The following is a 16252-nucleotide window of genomic DNA, read 5'->3' on the forward strand; positions in this document are numbered from 1 at the left end:
AGAATAAGGGTTAACAAAGCCAAGGTTCCAGAGAAGTACAGAATTGTATATGTTAACACATTCCTTCACTTACTTGACTACCCATCCATTCTCGTATGGTGAAAATGCAACTTATGGAATAGGAGGCAAATTATGCAAACCGTACATTATGAAAGGGAATAATTTCCAAAATATAAAAGGAACTCCTGCAACTCAATAGTAAAAGAACTAATAATCTGTTTAGAAAATGGGTTACAGATTTGAATAGATATTTTGCAAAAAAAAAAAAAAAAAGTCATGCAAATGGTCAACACGTGTATCAGTTATACTCAGTGTCAGTAATCATCAGTGGGAATGCAAATCAAAATCATGATGAGGCCCACACCTTAGGGCAAGGCAAAGGGGAGACACTGCTAAGCCACCTAAGAGGTTCCTGAGCTAACTCCTCCTGCAGGTGTACACCAAATGTACCCCTACACACAAAGCAAGGCACTCAGAGAAATCCAGAGACTAGCTGAATGACCCATCATATCAGGTGAGAAAATATCCACATCTAAAGCCTAGGAAAAACTGAGTCACACTTGTGCCCTAAACCCCAGCCCTGGCACGGAGCCATACAATCAGGATAGAATTCTCAAATTCCAGCTTCTCCCTAAGGAGTAAAGAGTTTGGACTGCACTTCTAGCACATCAAGTTTTAAGACTGCCCGTCTCCCCAAAATACCTCACCTAGCTCTGAAAGCCAATTGGGCTTGCATTCCAGGGGACCTCGAGGATTATAGCAAACAAAGAAGCAGGTTCTTAAGAGTATGTGAGCATTAACCTTGGCTATATCCCCTAGGCTCAGTGCAAAGGAAGCCAGCAAAACTGAAAGGGTATTAACTGTATGCTTTATAAACTTGTACCTGAGTGCCCACGAGGGCCTGGTTTCTATTTAGCACGCACTTAAGGACTGGCTGTTATTTCCCCCCCACCATCCCTTTGGAACTCATATTTGGAACAAATATGGAGACTTAGATAATCACAAACATTTGAGAGACAACCAGGAACTCAAGCTGGGCCAATAAAGTTCATCTCCTATGAGAGACCAGTCTGTCAAGACTCAGAAATATGGCTATTTTATCTAATGTGCAGAAAGCAACAGAGAGTTAAGGAAATTGAAGAACCATTTTGTTGTTGTTGTTGTTTTGTTTTTTGGGTTTTTTTTATGTCTCAAAAGTTAACTTATTAGCTTAAATAGACTGTTATAACTATGTTTTATGTAAGCCTCATAACCACAACAGAAAAACCTATATTAGATACACAAAAGATGAAGGAATCAAAGCTTAGTACTATAGAAAATCATCACATCATAATGGAAGAGAGCAAGAAAGGGAAAAAAAAAATACTACACAGCAGCCAGAAAACAAATTTTTAAATGGCAATAGTAAGTTCATACCTATCAATAATTACTTTAAATGTTCTAAATTCTCCCATCAAAACAGAGTGGCTGAATAGATAGAAAATAATTACTTTAAATGTTCTAAATTCTCCCATCAAAACAGAGTGGCTGAATAGATAGAAAATATGCAATAATATGCTGCGTACAGAAACTCATTTTAGCTTTAAGGATACACAGAGGTTGAAAGTGAAGGGATGGGTAAACATATTCCAAAAAACTAGTAAAAGAACACGGGGGGTACTTTTATGAGCAAAACAGACTTTAAGCTAAAAACTGTAACAAGAGAAAGGTCACTATAAAATGTCAATTCATCAAGAGGATATAAAATTATAAATATTTATATCCCAACACTAAAGCCCTCACATATATAAAGCAAATACTTATTGTGTGTGTGAATATTATTCAGGCTTCAAAAAGAAAGAAAATCTTGCCATATGGATGTACTGCGAGGACCTTATGTTAAGTGAAATAAGTCAGTCACAGAAGGACAAATAATGCATGATTCCATTTATATGTGGTACATAAAAAAAACCCTCAAATTCATAGAAGCAGAGCGTGGAATGGTGGTTGCCAGGAGCTGAGCGGTGGGGGGATAGGGAGTTTTTAGTCAGTGGGCATAAAGTCTCAGTTATGCAAGATGAATAAATTCTAGAGATCTGCACATCATCCATATTATTATCAATACTGTACTGAACACTTAGAATCTGTTAAGAGGGTAGATCTTATATTAAGGGTTCTTACCACACAAAAAATGAAAACCTTCAGAAATAGCTTCTCCTATATGCCTGGCACTGTGCTAGGTGTGGGGATATGTCTCCATCTTCTAGAAGCTAACATGTTGACAGAGTCAGTGTTCATCTCTTTAGATTGGAGTAATTATCGCAATGAACTTAAGCAGAAAGACAGGGAACCAGAGGAGGACATCTACTTCAGTAGGAAATTTTAGCTGGGGAAAAAATAAATAGCAAAACTGAAAAAAAAAAAAAAAAAAAAACTTAGACTACAGATCTGCCTTTTTCATTTAAGAAGACTGACATCTGGGAAGGTAAATTTCAATGATCAGCTCAGGTTTCACACTCATCTAAAAATTAAGTATAAAATCTTGGATGGAAAAATAGACGAACTATATTATGATCAGTGAATTTTTGCTTCCTATGTAACAGCAAATCTGCTTTGTATTTCAATTAGGTGAAATGTTTTGGTGCTATTTTATTGAAAACACTGATAAAAATTGAACTTGGGTTGACTATTCATAGGAGCACCATCGATAACCTCTGTAATAATTCAGACATCTTCCAGTAAAATCTGGCATTTACAAACACGATGCAATTGAAACAGCTGTAATTTCAAACTCTTATTTTCTCAGTGAGAGTTTTACTAACAGGGTTATCCTATCGGTCTTACCCTCTGTGAGATTATTAGTGGGTTATCAAACGTCGATGTTTTAAAAATACTAATTTCATGCTAACACTTTATACTGATGAGAGAATAGTACACTGTCAGTATAATATAGATGAGCTTACATACGCACACATATAAATGTTCATTATATTCAATATAACTTAAAGCAAAAGATTCCAGAACCTTTAATTTTATGTAAACAGTTTCTTTCTAGGTATGTTTTTGTGTGTAAAAACAGCACCTAGTGACTCTCTCCCAGTGAAGCATTCTATACCATAGACACCTAGCAGGGAGGCACGTAGCTCAGACCAAATCTGATTGTGCTTGTTGGCTCTAAACAGCATGACCTGTCTGGTTTTGCCATTGTCCTACCATCTCATAAAAATGAGAATGAGTAACTCAGACTCAACCACATTTTAAGATGACAAATAGATTTTAGTCTTATAGCAGATACAAAAAATTCTACCAAAAATGCAAGCTTATTAAGCTCTGTAAACCGGATACCAAGTGGCAATGATATCCTTTCTTACAGGATCAAAAACTGACCTTAAAATTTAGGAAGGAACTGTCAACATTTGAGTAATAGAAACAATTTTCTTCAGGCCTGAGTATTTTAGTGCACATAGTTTTGGTTTATAGCTTTTATTTCATATGAAAAGATATCAAACATACTCAACCGCTTTATTTTTATGTTTCCTTTAAAAAGTCAAAGGTTAAACATATCAAATGCATTTAAAAGTATATTCTTGATTGAATTAGGTGTTTCCTGACTGAATTGGAGTTTTGTGATACTTAGAACTGAAGTTTCTGTTTCCGCTATACATGTTTTAAATGCAACAAACGATGATCAGGGTTGCTGACCTTTGAATTCTCACAATAAATAGTAAGATTAAAAATTTACTTACTGTTACAAGCAGGGTGGATCTAGAAAGGTCAAGCAGGGCAGGTATTACCACTATGGCCGTGTGTGTGTGTGTGTGTGTGTGACATAAAATTCTTATTGGATTGATGAGAGTACCATTTATACAAGGTACTATGGTAAAGGCTTTTACACATGTCTCTTATTAAATCCTCACAAGCATTCTCTTACATAGTGATAAGGACATTAAGTCCCCAAGAATTTAAATGAATTTATCAGAGTCTCATACTCAGATAATGGTCAAGCTGGGATTAAAAGCCTGTCATGTCTGTCCATACAATCAGTGCTTGTCTTCCATCACCCAGGCTGCCTGTGCAGTTTTCCTGGCAATGCTTTTTCTGCATAAATTGTTAATATATACCAGTTCTGTGGATCTGGCCCTAGTGAGCTTTCTCACTTCGTATATTGTTTGAAACTTTTAAAAATGATACCCATATGGAAAAGCAAAAAAGTAAGCACTTTATGACTTTAATTTTATTGACTTAAAGGTCATTATAAATTCTGGTTATTTTCCCTGTAGTTTTGCCCATTTTTCTTACAACTTCCCAGTCATTATTGACCTTTGAGAAACTTATAAAATTTGCTGTAATTTTATCTGATTCCATAGTCTTTGAAGCATGACTGTGTTCCATCTCCTATACATATAACTACGCTTTTAAATAGTTTGAACCAAATGTTCTCATGTTTAAAACAGGTTGAATAAAATCATTACCAAAAAAGTACATTTAAGTTGGAGGCATTACCTCATTCTCATCCTTCAGTTCAGATACTTTGACTGGATATGTACTGACTTAATTTGGGGGTTGCCTTTTAGTAGAACAGTATTTCATCAATATGCAATAAATTGAAGAAAGGAATTTAGAAACTGTTCTGATGGGCAGAAACACTAAATGTGCTCTCAGAATCATCGAGCAGCTTCTGTATTTTTCCGCCCTTTTGCTGAAATGACAACTGTGCACAATGCCAAGTGTACAGCAGGACCAATTTCAGTGGCTCACTTTCCTGCTTTGGGAAATAGTGCCATATGTGGAGACTGCCAATCAGTATTGTAATTGAACCCAAGTCCCTCTGCCCTGTGCACAGCAAAGCCAGTCACTGAGACATCAGGTATGCGGCAAGGAAAGTTTATTTGAGAAGCAGCCAAGCAAGGATACGGGAGAGTAAACCTCAAATCTGCCTCCCAAACAGGGATTGAACAAGTTTTCTTATAATCATGGGGGTTAAGATTACACACATATGGATGAAGACAGCAGGTAAATGTATGACTATTCATGAGGAATATGGAGCATGTGCATCGAGTAACCATATTATATAACACACATCTCATATTCACTTTGGGGTGGAGACTTAAAAAGAGAATGAGACAAAATTCAGCCTCTGATATCAGGAGGTCATCTTAGGAAAAGGAGAAGGGGCTCAGGGCATGTTCTGAGAGCTGGTATAGGAATGCAGGGTCTTGTTTATTCCCAGGCTGGAACATATCAGTTGACCTTGAGTTCAGGTTCTGCAGAGACAACTAGTGGATTTGTTAGTTGGGTCTGAAAGGACACAATAGCTGATTATGGAGAAACAGTTCTCTGAAAAGCAAACTTTAAAATTTCTACCTCAAGATATAAGAAAAATCTCAAACAACCTAACCTTACACCTAAAGGAGCTAGAAAAAGAACAACAAATGAAGCTTAAAGCCAGCAGAAGAAGGGAAATAATAAAGATTAGAGCAGAAATAAATGACATAGAAACTAAAAAATAGAACATATCAATGAAACCAGGAGCTGGTTCTTTGAAAAAATTAATAAAATTGATAAACCCCTAGCCAGATTTATCAAAAAGAAAAGATAAAGGACCCAAATAAATCACAAACAAAAGAGGAGAAAAAGCAACCAACACCATAGAGATACAATTATAAGATAATATTGTGAAAAACTATATGCCAACAAATTGAACAACCTGGAAGAAATGGGTAAATTCCTAGAAATATATAAACTACCAAAACTGAAACAGGAAGAAATAGAAAACCCGAACAGACCAATAATCAGCAAAGAAATTGTATCAGTAATCAAAAACCTCCCAACAAACAAAAGTCCAGGGCCAGATGGCCTCACAGGTGAATTCTACCAAACATTTAAAGAAGAATAAGTACCTATTCTCAAACTATTCCAAAAAATAGAAATGGAAGAAAAACTTCCAAATTCATTCTATGAGGCCAGCATTACCCTGATAGCAAAACCAGACAAAGACTCTGCTAATAAAGAGAACTACAGGCCAATATCCCTGATGAACAGGGATGCAAAATTCTCAATACAATTCTAGCAAATCCAACAGTACATTAAAAGAATCGTTCACCATGATCAAGTGGGATTTATTCCTGGGCTACAAGGGTGGTTCAATATTCAGAAATTAATCAATGTGATACATCACATTAATAAAGGAAAAGACACCTACGATCCTTTCAATAGAAAAAGCAGTGAGAAAATAAAACATTCATTCATGATAAAAATCCTCAACAAAGTAGGGTTAGAGGGACAATACCTCAACATAATAAAGGCCATATGTGAAAAACCCATAGCTAATATCATCCTCAATGGGGAAAAACTGAGAGCTTTTCCTCTACAGTCAGAAACAAGACAGGGATGTCCACTCTCACCACTGTTATTTAACAAAGTACTGGAAGTCCTACCTCAGCTACCGGACAAGAAAAAGAAAGAAAAGGCATCCAAGTTGGAAAGGAAGAAGTCAAACTTTCACTATTTGCAGATGACATGATACTCTCTATAGAAAGCCTAAAAACCAAAAAAATTGCTAAAACTGATACACAAATTCAGGATACAAAATCAACATATAGAAATCTGTTGCATTGCTATACACCAATAATGAAGCAGCAGAAAGAGAAAGCAAGGAATCGATCCCATTTACAACTGCATCAAAAACAATAAGATACGGAGGGATAAACCTAACCAAAGAAATAAAAGATCTGTACTCTGAAAACTATAAAACACTGATGAAAGACATTGAAGATGACACAAAGAAAGGGAAAGACAGTCTGCGCTCATGGATTGGAAGATCAAATATTGTTAAAATGTCTATCCTACCCTAAGTAATCTACATTCAATGCAATCCCTATTAAAATACCACCAGTATTTTTCACAGAACTAGAACAAACAATCCTAAAATTTGCATGGAACCACAAAAGACCACAAATAGCCAAAGCAACCTTGAAAAAGAAAAGCAAAGCTGGGCCATCACAATTCCAGACTTGAAGTTATATTACAAAGCTGTAGTGATCAAGATAGTATGGTACTGGCGTAAAAACAGACACATAAACCAATGGAACTGAATAGAAAACCCAGAAATGAAACTACAACTATGTTGTCAATTAATCTTTGACAAAGCAGGACAGAATATCCAATGGAAAAAAGACAGTCTCTTCAACATTGGTTTTGGGAAAACTGGACAGCAACACACAGCAGAATGAAACTGGACCACTTTCTTACACCATACACAAAAATAAATTCAAAATGGATGAAAGACCTAAATGTGAGACAGGAAACCATCAAAATCCTAGAGAACACAGGCAGTAACCTTTTTAAGATCAGCTGCAGCAACTTCTTACTAGATATGTCTCCTAAGGCAAAGAAATAAAAACAAAAAATAAACTACTGGGACTTCATCAAGATAAAAAGCTTCTGCATAGCAAAGGAAACAATCAACAAAACTAAAAGGCAACCTATGGAGGCAACCTATCTCCCAAGGAGATATTTGCAAATAACATATCTGATAAAGGGTTGGTATCCAAAATATACAAAGAATGCATAAAACTCAATACCCCCAAAACAAATAATCCAGTTAAAAAATGCACAGAAGATATGAATAGACATTTTTCCAAAGAAGACATCCAGATGGCTAACGGACACCTGAAGAGATGTTCAACATCACTCATCATCAGGGAAATACAAATCAAAACCACAATAAGGTATCACCTCACACCAGTCAGGCTAAAATTAACAAAACAGGAAACAACAGGTGTTGATAAGGATATGGAGAAAGGCGAACCCTCCTACACTGTTGGTGGGAATGAAACTGGGGCAGTCACTCTGGAAAACAGTATGGACGTTCCTCAAAAAGTAAAAAATAGAGCTTCTCTATGATCCAGCAATTGCAATACAAGGCATTTACCTAAAGGATAAAAAATACTGATTCAAGGGACACATGTACCCCAATGTTTATGGCAGCATTATGAACAATAACCAAATCATGGAAAGAGCACAAATGTCCATCGACTGATAAATGGATAAAGAAAATGTGGTATGTACACACACACACACACACACACACACACACACACACACACACACGCAGAGGAATATTACTCAGCCATAAAAAAGAATGAAGTCTTGTCAGTGGAAGGACATGGATGGAGCTAGAGTATATTATGCTAAGTGAAATAAGTCAGCTAGAAAAAGCCAAATGCCATTTGATTTCACTCATATGTGGAATTTTAGAAACAAAGCAAATGATCATGGGGATAAAAAGAGGCAAACCAGGAAATAGACTCTTAACTATAGAGAATAAATTGATCGTTACCAGAGGGGACCAGATGGGGAATGGGTGAAATAGGTGGTGGGGATTAAGGAGGGCACTTATTGTTATGAGCTCCTGGTGTTGTATGTAAGTGATGAATCACTAAATTCTACACCTAAAACTAGTATTACACTGTATGTTAACTAACTGGAATTTAAATGAAAACTTGGGGAAAAAAATAAACTTTTTAAATTTCAACCTCCTTAACCCTATGGGGCATTGCTTCAGTATGAAGGAAACTAGAGCTGAGAGTGTATTTACGCAGTTCCGTAGCAGCCAACAGTTTCCTTAGGGGCTTAGGATTGATGATACATTCTGGAAAAATTTACCACTAAGGTGTTTAATTATATACCAGAAAGAATGAGGTCTCAAAACTAAAGATTCCCTCAATTATAATGCTAGGACATTAAAAAGTTTTTTTTTTTCTTTGACCCCATGTTATTTGCTTTTAAAGGGCAACCACAATACTTACTCTTGGGGGTCCTCTGACCAGTGACTGCTCACTATGATTTAGTAGCTAAGACAAATCTAATGTTTCTATTTTTTTTCCAAATCTGATATGCAGTGATGCAAAATATATTTTAAAATATTTGAAGTGTTTCTAAGTGTTTCTAATGAATGAAAATGGAATGCGAGCAGTTGCCAGCTTTATTTATACATACTTTATTCAATTAATTGCAAAGTAGTTCTATATAGAGTCAGAGGTAACTTAGCATTTTCTTTTTTTTTTTAATTTTATTCATTCATTTGAGACCCAGAGAGAGAGAGAGCATGAGCAGAGGGAGAGGGAGAGGGAGAAGCGGGCTCCCCGCCAAGCCAGGAGCCCGATATGGGGCTTGATCCCAGGACCCTGGGATCATGACCTGAGCCGAAGGCAGACCCTTAACCATCTGAGCCACCCAGGCGCCCCGGTAACTTAGCATTTTCATTTACACAATTTACTAACTTTATGACCTTAGAAAAATCACTTCAGCACTGTGATTTAGATTTTATATATGTATATTAGGAAAACAACCAAAACCAAACCAATGTATGTGTATCTTATTAATGAAGGTTCCGGATGTGGTAGGTACATGGGACACATGTTTTTAACCTATCTTCCACGGCACCCAATATAATGCTGATTAAATTAACAGATTAAATATAAACCTGTAACAATAAAAAGAACAAGAAGGGGGCTACCAAAATTAGATTCAATGAATATATGGTTGAGCAAAGGAAAACTAGTAAATTAGGAAGACTTCTGAAGGAGACTAAAATCTAGAATGAGATTGAGGATATCAGTAACATCACAAAAGCACATACTTAATGCTGATGTACTTTTTGTCAAGGACTGTTTTAAGTGCTTCCTATCAACTAATTCACTCATCAAAAATGCATTCTACCCTGTGCACTGGATTTTGTTCCTACAATTAGGCTATCTCTCTCTTGAGTAGTTTCTTATTTACTGGTTCTTTCCTTCAGCAGAAGATGTTGTAATGTCTCCCATCTTCAGCTATCTTGAGCCAATATTTCTATTTACCATTAATTAAAAATTTTGTCGAAGAGTGGTCTATATTCTAATCCCTTAAGTGTAATTAATTCTTTGTTCTCATATGACCTGACAATTCAAGGGTATTTGGCCCTTATGATTATTCTGTGTGTCTTGAAACAGTTTCTTCCCTTACCCTGTATATCATTACCTATAGGCATTTGTACTGTTCCACTACTTACTCTTTGTCGTAATCCTCTGCTAGATTTTTCTCCACTTTCTAAACTCCAAATACTGAGTGTTAAATATTGGGTTCGGAGAGCTCAGTTTTTGAATCCCTTCTTTCCTTTACGCACTCAAAACCTATGTGATTTCATTGAGATTCTTGGACTTGAAATTATGTATATGCTGAAGACACTTAAATATGGCATGTCAAAGTCTGAACTTGAGACTTCTCTCAAAAACCTGTGGGTTTGTGGTTCCGCATCTCTGTGAATAGCACCCTGTTGCTCAGCGCAAATAAAAACTTTGGGACTTATCATTGTCTTTGTCTCACACTCTCACTCTTGATTATAACCCACAACCAAATGGTAAGTAAATCCTGCCAACCAACCATATGTTTAAAATATGCCCAGAAATCAGACTGCTCACCATATACGTACACTTAATGCACCCAGTCTCCAGTATTTCTTGCCTGAATTATGGCAGTTGTCTCTTAGCTCCATTTTCTGAGTAGGCCCTAAATCAAATTTCAGAAACTAAGTATAAAAAATATATATATATTAAATGTATCCAGGGAAGAAACTGTACCTACAATGTTATTTGAGTGCAATGACTTCTGAAAAAGAAAAAAAAATAAATTTGAAATGTGGTAAGAACTATGGAACATGTTAACATAGAAACAGATGCATTTTCAGATATTCAAGGACTCTTTTATTTGTGAATATTTGAGAAATTACATCAGTTTGTGCTATTGTAAACCAAAGAATAAAACCAAGAATGAAGAACTAGTGGGGCTTGGGAAATAGAAATCAACATAAACAGTAAGTTAAGCTCTAGAGTGGCATCTTTTCAGCAGGCCTGGAGGACAACCAGTCCTGGCAGGATCATAAGCACAGGGGTATTGGTGTGTGGGAGAAAGCTTTAGCTCCTAAGAGGTGATTATGAAATATTCAGAAATTTTGCAAGCTGAGGTTTGGTAGCATGAAATTGGCTATGGTGGGAATATATACACCACTGATACTGGAAGAGGATACAAATCACCATGTGCCCTAGCTGTCCCAGAGACCTGGCTTACCAGAGCATCACTGGTCAGTCCCGTTAGGTAGAGGTTGTGGGAGCAATATACCTAGAAGAATTGTTTGGAGGGAAAATTTGGAAGATGAAGAAAAAGTGCTAGGGTTTTTTTTAAAAATGTGTTTAAAAATTCTAGGGGAAAGAAAGCTATAGTAGAAGGCGCATACCAACAAGATGATTACTTGGTTCTGTAATAAACAGTTACAATAATATAAAAACTGTAGGTTTCAACATTTAGAAATGGCATATAGACAAAGCATGGAAGACAAATCATGATTATAGAAGAACCGGTTATCAAACTTGACATTGTAAATTAGTAAGATAAATAAAGGAATGACATTTTGACCACAGATCAAATATCTCATAAAGATTATTCCACTTGTTCTATAGAACAGAGGTTCTCAAAAGTTCTGGTTCCTAGATGAGCAGGTTAGCATCACCTGGGAAATTATTAGAAATGCAAATTCTTGAGTACCTATTTGACTTATTACTGAATTAAAAAATTAAGGGGGTAGAGCCTAATGATCTGTATTTTAATAACCTCTCCAGATGACTCTGATGCACACTAAAATTTGAGACTATCTCTTAGAGTAAATCATGTTCCCAATGATTTATGTAGTCTTTACATCAAAAAGGAGAACCTATTTCCTTGGCTTATTTTCTTCTGAGATTCAGTCTAGAAAAAAGTTGCTGAAATACTGACTAAAGTTTTTTATTTTATAAAAAACAAAACGAGAAATTTTAGGAAAATGTAAATAGGCCCTACACAGTAATTTGCTCTATGATTAAGATTATTGTACAGTGTACTTCAGATATCCCTGTTTCAGTTCTTTCTACCTTTTTTAAGTAATCTCTACACCCAAGGTGGGACTTGAACCCATGACCCTGAAATCCATAATCATATGCTCTATCAACTGAGCCAGCCAGGCACCCCTGATTCAATTCTTTCTAAAGCAAAACAGACTCAAATACATAACTTGAAGATATTCAATATGATTTTAACTTTATTTTATAAAGATAACTCATATACTGTTCTATAAAAAGTTCCCCAAACTCCAAGTGACATTTTTGTTTGTATTCTCTTATTAAAATCATTGCAAACAACATTTCGAAAACTATCCCTTACACAAGTCACTCTACATCTCAGAAGCCAAAAAGGGCAACATGTACACAAAGACCCCTTAATCTGATAATACATCGTGGCTTCACCAGTGCTATTTCTACATTGATATAATAAAATTTTATCAATAAAATAAAATTTTATATCATGAGTTAGGCTTCAAGAGCCTTTTTTCCTCTGCTCAACTATCTTAAGAAAACAAACAAAAAACCCAAAGTTCTTTGGAAAAAAGTCTGGGCATTGGCACAGATCTGACCTCTCTTTTGTTTTTGAAAATTGCTAATAATTGATTAAGCTAGACCTTAACTGTTGCCAAGAAATGTATATGCACAAAAACAAGAGTGTGTAAAAGAGATTTTTGAGAAATATCTTGGAGATATCCAGTTACGGCTGCTGCTAAGATAATGAATTTGCCCATAATGCATGCTCCTTCCCCAAAGATCAATCAAAGAAACTTCTGAAAGAAAACATGAAATCCAAAAAAGTAGCAGGCAAGACTGGAAGGAAAATTCTGCTTAAAATATGGCTTAAATTATCTTTTTTTTTTTTTAAAGATTTATTTATTTATTTATTTGAGAGAGAGAGAATGAGAGAGCAAGCACATGAGAGGGGGGAGGGTCAGAGGGAGAAGCAGACTCCCTGCCGAGCAGGGAGCCCGATGCGGGACTCGATCCAGGGACTCCAGGATCATGACCTGAGCCGAAGGCAGTCGCTTAACCAACTGAGCCACCCAGGCGCCCCAGGCTTAAATTATCTTCTTCCCCACCTTCTTTGTTTTGGAAAACATTATTTATTACCTTATTGCAAATATTTTGGCAAGGTCAAGAACACTTGAGTAGATGTGAGGGGTGGAGGGTAAAATGAGGGCAGTTCAAAACTCATGCTTAGACCAGGAGTTGCACAGAAAACAAGAATTAAGCTCAGCTTTTGGATTTTCTTCCAACTCCTTCCTCCAGACTGCCATTGCTGATGCTTGACAATCAAGACTGCTTCCTGAATATATAAAGCTGATGTGTTGAGCATGAAAATGCCTTGATGAGTTGATATGAATGAAATGGGAGCGATTTCCTGTGATACGTGGTCCTTGTGGCTTTCCGCCCTTAAACTCATTCAGTCTCTCCTTGAACTATCCTAGGGGAACAGAGACCAGTCTCTAGGTTTTGGCCCTTCCATAGTCACTATACCCAAGGAATATAAGCTAAAGCAGAAAAAAAGCACCACTTTAAATGTAAAATAACAAGTGGATTATAAATGCCAATCAGTGGCAAATACTAGGAGCATAGAAGAACCTAGATTTTAAAACAGGCACAATATGCACAGTGAAGGAGATAAGGAAACATGTTACTGATATGAAACCAAAATAAGAAATAGAAATAATAGGTAAGAAAAAATAATGGCTAAAATAAAGAGTCCCATAGATGGGATATATGATCCAATGAACTGAAGAAAACACAGTTCTTTCAATTCTCGCCAAAGGAAAGCTAGCCATTCAGGGAAAAAATTAAGCGGGGAAAAGCATGGAAAACTTTTAAAATTTACTTGTAGTTCAATTTGTCCCAAAATGTATTTATTTGTTTATATTAACCCATTACCTTCTTCCAAGCCCCTTATCCATACTAAGGTCCCCCTCACTTCCATTATTTCTTAATATAATTTTGAATTTACTTCCAAGCTTTTGCTTAGATCATTATATTTCTCATATATATATATATATATATATATATGATAAATATATATTTCTCTTTGAATGCTTATATTTCTTTTAGTTTTTAACATAAAAATTATAGACCTCTACAGTTTTGATTTGAATTCTTTTTAGAGCTCTCTATTGGTTTCTTTTAATGTATTTACATTATACATGTATGTGTTTTTAGTTTTACTGTCAACATGTTCCACATATTGAAGAAAGATTTTAAGAGTGATCCTAAAAGCTGAGTACATAACTATGAAGGGAAACTAAGTTTCTAAGACTTAATCAAGATAGAAGTCTGGGAGGAAGAATATTCTAGGCAACTGTGACATAATTATGGAGGCAGCAAGGTTTGCTTAAGTAAATTAAAAAAAAAAAAGACTAGGAGAGCTGGCATGACAGAAAGACTGGTACCTCTTATACAGACATTTAAAGGGTATTTGAAGAATTCATTCAGACATAGTGTAATGTAGGTGAAGAATAAAAGCAATAACAAGGTTATCCTTTATGCCACGAAAAGTAGATCTTAAAACCATCAACAATAAATGGACAATTTGACAATAGAAAACAGTATTCCATTATGAATAGCTCTTCTTTACAAGGGAAATCAAAATAGTTATGTCAGTTTCTTCTCATGCTATTCCTTTCCTTTCCTACAAACTTCTTGAAAAAGAAGCATATATCCTCTGCCTGACTTTCCTCATTTCTCACTCACTGAGCTTTGGTTTATTGTTCCAGCCAACTATTTAATCTTTTTAGTTACAGTAACCAATTACAAGACAGATTCAGTAGTTTCTCAGTATTTATAGTCATTGACTTCCTGCAACAGGTGATACAAGTAACCATCTTAAAATCATGAAAGTTTCTTTATCTTTAAATTTCAGGTTATTTCATCTGAGATATTTGCTTTGCTTTTCTGATTCTTTTTGCTACTCTTTGGTATATCATGCTACTTCAACTCCAAAATGTTTTTACAACTTTAAAATACCCATTACTTTTTCTCTATGCGTACCAAAATAATTCATCTGCTCCTGTGGATAAATTTGATGGTGTTTTTTATGACCTGGGGCTCTGTTATAGCTAATTCTTGATAGATTAATAAAATAAGGGACATCATATTATACAAAGCATAGGATGACTAATATAGTCACATTACATAGATCAGAACATAAAAAATAACTCCTGTAAGTTAGTAAGAAAAAGAAAAATTAAAAGATGGTCAAAATACTTGAGAAGGTACTTTATAATATGGCATACCCAGAGAGCCAAAATATGAAAATCTGTTCAACTTCAGGAGTCATTAGGGGAAACATAATTGAAATCAAAAGACAAAACCACTACACTTCCTACATAATGAATGGCTAAAATGAAAAGGACAGATTTTTTTTAGCCAAATGTTAGTAGAGAGATGGAGCAACTGAAAATCTCATATGCTGTTGATGGGAATATGCATTCGTACTACCTTTTAGGAAAAATGATTGGCAGTGTTTACTAAAGTAAAAATTGCATATAATTTGTGACACAGGAATCCCACATTAAATATATATGCAATAGAAATATATTCCACGTGTACTTGTAGTACATATGTATTCACAAAAATAAATTACAAGAGAGTTTATAGCAGAATTGTTTATAATTTCTCAAAACTAAAACTATAATGTATATAAATAATAGAATGGATAAATAAGTCATGATTTATTCATACAATAAAATGAGAAGTCCAAAGAGAATGCTCAATCTATGAGCATTGCAAAATATGAATGAATTCCACAAACACAATATTGATATAAAGAGGACAAACTCAAACTTATGTATGATTCAATTTGTATAACGTTAAAAAATAGGCAAAATTAATCCGTGATATTAAGGGATTGTTCTAACTTTTTTGGTGGAAGTTTATCAATGAAACCTTAATTCTAACTCCTCTTCCAATTTTATTAAAATGTTTTGAATTTAAAACTGAATATATATATATATATATATATATATCCCATGTTAGTCTAAAAATCTGCTCTATTTTGACTTTCCTATTTCAGATGAAATTATAATTCTATCACTCCCACTTAAAACAATAGATATTTTTGTTCACTTTTCTATCATCTTTGTTCATTCTATTTCCAGGGAAAATGTGTGGGAACAAAATGTCTCTCAATTTTTTTTTTTCCTTTTCAAAACTGTTGTCTCTCCTTAGTCTTAGTCATTCTATGCAAGAATACCAGATTAAACTTTCTAAAATACTGCCTTGATTATGTAAATCCATACTGAAAAATATAAAATGGATTGCAATTTTATTTAATATCAAGAATTTTGTTTTTTATCATTTAGGACTCATCACAGTGGGGCCCCAATTTGTCTTAT

Source organism: Halichoerus grypus, chromosome 13 (genome assembly GCF_964656455.1).
Source record: "Halichoerus grypus chromosome 13, mHalGry1.hap1.1, whole genome shotgun sequence".
NCBI lineage: Eukaryota > Metazoa > Chordata > Mammalia > Carnivora > Phocidae > Halichoerus > Halichoerus grypus.